Source organism: Dromiciops gliroides, chromosome 1 (genome assembly GCF_019393635.1).
Source record: "Dromiciops gliroides isolate mDroGli1 chromosome 1, mDroGli1.pri, whole genome shotgun sequence".
Classification (NCBI taxonomy): Eukaryota; Metazoa; Chordata; class Mammalia; order Microbiotheria; family Microbiotheriidae; genus Dromiciops; species Dromiciops gliroides.
Window position 1 is genome coordinate 420,585,111 of NC_057861.1, and position 7,572 is coordinate 420,592,682.

The 7,572-nt window shown below is 39.8% G+C and overlaps 1 non-coding gene across 1 annotated transcript; it reads right to left on the reverse strand.

The window, feature by feature from the left end:
* Positions 1-6,644: 6,644 nt before the first annotated feature.
* LOC122737750 lies at positions 6,645-6,751 on the reverse strand. The gene has a single exon (XR_006354529.1). It is a non-coding gene; the product is annotated as a U6 spliceosomal RNA (small nuclear RNA).
* Positions 6,752-7,572: the final 821 nt, after the last annotated feature.

Below are 7,572 nucleotides of genomic sequence, written 5' to 3' on the forward strand. Positions count from 1 at the left end.
CCATTAGTCCCATGGACAAGCACAGGCAGTAGTGCTGGTGCTGGCATATGGTAAGATATGTAACTGATTGAGAGCACAGAGCTCTGGTCTCTGCCCACTACTGTTGATATGCATTTTCACAGATACCTTGTAGGAGGGAGACATGAGAGTCAGTCAATAATTGGGTGGTCTGGGCTGCAAACTCCTCCCTTATTAATCACAAAGGTAATATGGTTAGGAAAGTTTGCTAATACTACATCCATGGATTAGATGAAGTTTGCTAAACTAATTATGCCCAGGAGATCCTTGCATGCCTTGCCTAAATAAAGCTGAGTAAACCACTTACAGGGTATATGAGAGCTTTCTGGTTTAGAGGCAGGTCAATCACTGGTCAAATATGGAGTCACTCTGCTAGCTAGGAGCTAGAAATAGGCTGTCTTACATCATTCCCATTGTTCATTCTTCTTAGTGTTTAATAATCAATATCCTTTAAATAGTTTCAAATAAGTCAATGTGTCATTAGGGAGCAGGGGAAAGAATGGGATGAAAAAGACCCCATGGTCTTCCCTGATAGTGTCTAGGTTTGAAAGAATCCTGGCAAAGAGAATAGTAGCAAGAGTTAGTATCAGTGAGCCAAGACCCCACCTGGTTGGTAGAAAAACAAGGGCATCATGGGATGAACTAATTAGAAACACAGGCATTATTTATTAATAGCAATCAATAAAAAACTTTTATTATGCACATACTCTGTACCTGGAATTGTAGAAAAGAAGATAAAAGGGAGAAGTATCTGAACAGAAGGAATTTAAATTCCAGATAATACTTCCAGCCTTTAAAATTCACATGGGCATTCCTTCCACCAATGCAGATTGTTCTCCTGGCATGTTTTAGTAAACTGCATTCATGAATTTTGGTGGTCAAAAATGATCATGATCTGGTGACCAACCTTCTTATGGTGAACCTCTCCAAAGTTTGTTAGTCTGGTCCTTGGGCAATGGGCATGAATCTGCCGATGGGCAAAGCCTGCCAAGGCTTACAGTCTTCTTGCTATGGCAGCCTTAGTTTCAACTCCCTACTGGAGGGAATTGATGAGCTATTTGTGTTCCTTAAATGGTGAGTGTGTGTGTGTGTGTGTGTGTGTGTGTGTGTGTGTGTGTGTGCTCCTCTGAGTCATTTCCATATTCTAAATCGTGGAGTAGCATAAAGATGGTCTTGTACCTGCTATACATTTGGCCCTTTGCTTATATGGGAACTGAATATCCTCCTCCTCCTCCCCCCTTTTACTCACATTTGGGAAATCTTAAATGCTATAGGTGTGTACGAGAAGATTTTCCTAGAGAAGTTTTAAGTGAGTTATCAGGCCCAAAACAAAAGCTGATTCTCTTAGTCTACCCCCAGGATTGAACCACGTGAGCCCTGAATCTTTGGGGAGGAGGCATCCTAAGGCACACATACTGTGTGTAAAGGTAGTAGGAAAGATACAAAGATAAATCTGGACTCATTAAATGCGAAAGGGGAGAACCCTGTGAAACTTCACTGATGAACTTCCAAAGCCAATAAATGAGTTAGTAAGACGCCATTTACCATTAGAGAGCCATTTATAATTTTCAAAGCACTTTGCATGTGCATTTTCTCCATTTATCCTCAGAACAACACCATGAGGAAGTAAATGTTACTAATTCTATATGATACATTATAAAACTCAGAAACAAAGAGGTTAATTGACTTATCCAAAGCCACACAGAGAAATAATAATAGAACAAGAATTGCAAGCCAGACCTCATGCTACCTAGGTCAGTTTCCTTGCTGTGAAACAATATACCTCACAGCAAATAGAATGGAAGGGGAAAGTATAATGGGCCCCCTTTATTTTTTTCAATCATGCTTGTTGTGTGACAATAAAATACTTTACCATTCTTATGGTATTCTGAAAATTAAAAAAAACCCTTAAATTCTCATGACTGTAATGATTAGATCTTGATTATTACACCACGATCTAGGAACTACCCACTACAGGAGGAAGGAATGATTAGTATGGTCCTGATTGTTCATGGAGCAATGCACATACTCAGCAGCACTTTGCAGCTGTTGTCCAGCTGCTGTGGTTCAGGGGTGAGAAAATATTTATGTAGAGTTGACTTCATAACTTATTGCATTTGGGAAATATGAGATTTTTGTAGAGATTATTGCCAGGGAACTGCATCTGCAACAGGAGTTTCTTAGCTCTGGCTATCTATCATAGTAGGAGAGTAGGTTACTGTGATATTTTTACTAAACAGCTGTAAGTCCTTCTTTAGGGGACTGTAAAGGGCTAAAATTCTAGCTATACTGTCTAAAAATCTAGTGAGTAGGGGGCAGCTAGATGACGCAGTGGTTAAAGCACCAGCCCTGGATTCAGGAGTACCTGAGTTCAAATCCGGCCTCAGACACTTAACACTTACTAGCTGTGTGACCCTGGGCAAGTCACTTAACCCCCATTGCCCCGCAAAAAAAAAAATCTAGTGAGTAGTCACCAATAAATTAGAAGCTTTAGCAGGAGTTTAGACTTTTTAAGCATTTATTAAGGAGCATAAAAATTTGGTGAAGAGAGAGAGAAAGAGGCCTAGATTCAGCTATCTATCTCAGGGAGCCAGCATCTCCAACTCCACTTCCCCCCTGAGGTCCTCGCGAAAGAGAGAGAAGCTCAAGCCTTGCCCCTTCTTTGTCCCACAAGCTTTCTGTGAAATGGGAAACATCCCATCCACATGCACACACAGCTCCAAGCTAATTGGCTGGTAGCTTTGATAGACAGTACCCACAGGCAAACATCACTTCCTGACGCTAAGAAACCGACCTTCCAAGTCACATGGCTTTCCCTCTGATACCTTCTCCTCATGGCAGAGCTTTCCTACAGTAACTCTCCAGCAGGTGGTGTCACTCCAATTGTCACAGGACTGAGAGTCCTTTCCTACTCAAGGAACAGGAAGTAGGAAGGAAGGAAGGAAGGAAAGAAGGAAATAAAGGGAGGGAGGGAGGAAGGGAGGAAGGGGAAAAGGAGGGAAGGCAGAAAAGAAAGAAGGAGGGAAGGAAGGAAAGGAATGAAGGGAGGGAAGGAGGAAGGGAAGAAGGGGGAAAAGAAAGAGGGAAGGAAGGAGGAAAAGAAGGAAAGAAAGAAGTCAGGAAGGCAGGAGGGAAGGTTTGACAGATGGCTAAAATCTCTTCATCCAAGGATGCATGTAACAGAGAATGACCTATTTAGAGTTAATCCCTTACTAGTTAATTCATTTCAATTAAACAACAACTAAACACTATTTGTGGGGCACTATTAGGTGCTGGTGATACAAAGATGGTATAGAGTGACAAATATATAATAAAGGTAAGGATGTGGCTAGGCAGGTAGAAGATAATGACTTTTTTTCCTGGGCTTAACATTTATTTCTGTGCCTTTTCCTTTCACCTTCATTTGCATTGGAGACCTAAGAAATTTGGGGTTTGAAAATTTTAGGATCTTGGACCTAGAGAATCCTTAGCAATTAGTGAAAAGGCAGGTTCTAAACTGGTATTTAATAGATACAGTTAAACAATATGAAATTAAGTAAGGAACCACAAGGAATTTTTAACCTTAAGTCAAAGTGAGGTTTCTGGCTGAGACCAAATCTTAGTGAATAGAAAGTGGAGGTTAAAAAAGCATATCTAAGCCTGTGGGCAATAGCTACCTGAAACAACTCTGAATACCAAAGAGTTTTGCACCCAATGATTTCATTTTGGAAAAGAAATGCTTTTTTCAGGCAGTAATCTGAAAAGAAAGGCTTTCTTTTTTCTTTTTTTAATAGTATTTTATTTCCCCCAATTATATGTAAAGATAATTTTTAACATTCAATTTTACAAGATTTTGAGTTCCAAATTTTTCTCCCTCCTCTTCTCCCCTCTTTGTAAAATGGTAAGCAGTTTGATATAAGTTTTATGTGTGCAGTCATGTAAGATATATTTCTGTATTAGTCACAGTTGTGAAAGAAAAAACAAACCAAAAGGGGAAAAAACCCACAAAAACTGAAAAAAATATGCTTCAGTCTTCATTCAAAATTCATCAGTTCTTTTTATCTGGATGTGGAAAGCATTTTCCATGATGAATGCTTTGTAATTGTCTTGGATCATTGTGTTACTGAGAAGTGTGATGAAATAATGAGATTTAGCAGATACTCAAAGACCCACCTGGAGATTAATCTAGACTGATTGAATCAAGTGAGAGTGATTAACTGCTGATTAGTCTACTTCAAGTTAACTGGATTGTAATCACACCTTGAGAACACCTTCAGAACCAATGGATTTGGTGATGCCAACCAATCAGCTTGAAGCAGTGTGTAAGGACCACCTCTGTTCCAGACCTATAAAAAGCTTCCACAATCAGTTTGCTGGAGAGAGTTCCTGATTGTGTGGAGGAGGACTTCAGGAAGAACCCAACCAGGCTGGAACTCTAGGCTAGGTACGACTTTTTTTTTCTTCTGAACTCCTTGTGAATACCTCTATGCTTTAATAAATGTTTAATGCCCAAAGACTGGTGCTGAAGCTTCTAATTTAAGGAGACCACAATTTAGATTTTAAACATCACAGAAGAGCTAAGTCATTCATAGCTCATCATCACATAGTGTTGCTGTTACTGTGTACAATGTTTTCCTGGTTCTGCTCCTATCACATTGCATCAGTTCTTACAAGTCTTTCCAGCTTTTTCTGCAATCTGCCTGCTCATCATTTCTTATTGCACATTAGTATTCCATTACATTCACATACCACAACTTGTTCCGCAATTCCCCAATTTTCTCATTTTCCAATATTTTGTCATCATGAAAAGGGTCCTTTCCCCTTGTTATGATCTCTTTGGGATATTGCTGGCCCAGTTTGTTTGTCCTTTAGGCATAGTTCCAGATTGCTCCACAGAATGGTTGGATCAGTTTATACCACCAACAGTATGTTGTCAACTGTGTCCCAATTTTCCCACATCTTCTTCATCATTTATCATTTTCCTTTTTTGTTATATTAGCCAAGCTGATAGGTGTGAGGTGGTACAAGGCAGGTTTTCTTTAGGGAAGGAAAATTGGTAAGTTTGTCTTAGAGTTCTGACTTTCTAAAAGGACTGGGAGAAGGAAAAGGAACGAACAGTTGTTAAGTGTTAGGCACTTTACAAATACTATCTAATTTGATCCTCACAAAAACCCTGGGAGACATGTGCTATTATTATTCCCTTTTTATAGTTGGGGAAACTGAAGCAAACAGAAGTTAAATCAGTCAACCAATAAACATTTATTAAACAATTGCTATGTGCCAGGCACGTGCTAAGTGCGTTATAAATATTTTCTAATTTGATCCTCACAACAACCCTGTAAGGTGGGTGCTATTTTTTTTGTTTGTTTGGGTTTTTTGGTGAGGCAATTGGGGTTAAGTGAGTTGCCCAGGGTCACACAGCTAGTAAATGTCCAGTGTCTGAGGCCAGATTTGAATTCAGGTCCTCCTGACTCCAGGGCTGGTGCTCTATCCACTGTACCACCTGGCTGCCCCTAAGGTGGGTGCTATTGTAATTCCCATATTACACTTGAGGAAACTGAGGCAGACAGTGATTAAGTGACTTATCCAGGGCCATTCAGCTAGGAAGTATCCAAGCCTAGATTTGAATTCACCTTTTCTTGATGCCAGGCCCAGCACTCTATCCAGTGTGCCACCTAGATGCTTCATATCTGACTAGCTAATCTGTGGACTTTAAGCTGAAAGATACATAGCAAACCCCCTTCTTCTGGGTAGGAGGTGGACCTGATATGTGAGCTCTTCTATGTATGTATTCTGTTCACACATGTTCCCTCCATTGGTTTTCTGTTTACACATCCTTTCTTTCCAATGATGGTGTAAGAATTTTTGGGAGGATATAGTCCAAGTTTATGAGGGATGGTGCTTTATTGCTGAGGTAGCTAGGTGGGACAGTGTATAGAGCTTGGGCCTAGAGTCAGGAAGGCTCATCTTCCAGAGTTCAAATCTGGTCTCAGACATTTACAAGCTGTGTGACCTTGGACAAGTCACTTAACCCTGTTTGCCTCAGTTTCCTCATCTGTAAAATAAGCTGGAGAAGGAAATGGCAAACTATTCTAGTATCTTTGCCAAGAAACCCCCAAATGGGGTCAGGAAGAGTCAGACATGACTGAACAACTTTATTGATACTTTTCTTTACTTTTTCTTGACCAGTAGAACTCAAGTGGCATAAACTAGAGAAGGACATGGAGAACTATGCCTGAACTGAGCTGCCATGGAATACAGGGCCTTATTTTCCTTCCTTTGAAGTTCTAGAATGAATGCTTTTCTTTTGAGAGTTAGCTCTAGACTCAATTTTTAAAAAATGTTGAGTGGGGAGCAATCCCCCTCCCACTCTGCCCTTCTTATGCGGTTTTGGGCAAGGAGCACCGAAATAGCATTACTCATGTGGAAACATTTTGTTCCTTAAGGCTTCAGGCAGCCTTTAGAACAGGCTGTGGCAAACCAGGAAAGCAGGCATGGGAGCTGGAAAGATCAGGTCTTTCCTCTGATTTGCTGAATCAAATGGTTAAGCTGCATGAGGGATGAATGGTTTTCCAGGGAGCCACTCCTAGTCTTGGAGAGTCCAGTAGCCCCAAGCAGCTCTCCAATTTACTTTCTTTTTTCTTTGAAAAAATATGGGACACTTCAACAATGTTCATGTCATTCTTGCAGAGAAGCTGGTCTCATTTTCTTTGGGTTATTCCCATTTTAGTATCTATGCTGCCAAAGTGAGCACAAGTTGCTTTTTTATTAGGGTACTTTGTCTCTGATATAAAAAATAAAATTTATGAGACAACAATGATTTATAAAAGTTGAAGGAAAGGGGAGGATGGAAATAAAACATTTTCTCCATTGAATCATCTGGGGGGGGGAGTTGTTTTTTATTTACTCGAAGTCCTTTCATATGTTGACAAAATCTGATACTAATTTTGAACAATAATTAATAGCAAGAAAGCAAGGACTGTGGGAAATTTTAGAGCAGCTACGTTTTTTTATTCTGTCTTTTCTATCTCAGTAAGCTTTTGGTGATCAGGGGGAATGTGAAGAAGAATGAAGCACCTCTTTGGCACAGTGAGAGTGCCAGACTTAGAGTCATAGAGATCAAAATTTAAATCCTGTCTCAGATATTTGCTAGTTGTATGATCCTGGGTAAGTCACTTAATTTCTCTTGACCTCAGTTTCCTCATCTGCAAAATGAAGGAATTAAACTCAGTTTCCTCTAATGTACCTTTCAACTCAATAATTCTGTGATTCTGTGATCCATTTTGGGCAGCTACATGAATGAACTGATTAATTAATTGATTGACTGATTTGAATTAATTAATCATCTTCCACTTTCAAGTAGCTGAGCTAATTACTGGAGTATACAAAGTGGCAGAACCTGCCCCCAAAGAGTTTATAATCTGGTCTTAGAGTGTGGTTTCTGGTTTAGGGGTTTTCAAACAACATAGGAAGTTTCATATTCTGTTCATCTAATTGCAGGTTTTATGGAAAGCCTGCAAACAGATTTAGTAGATATACTTACTCATATGAAAAAGGTAAAGGATATGTGTACCC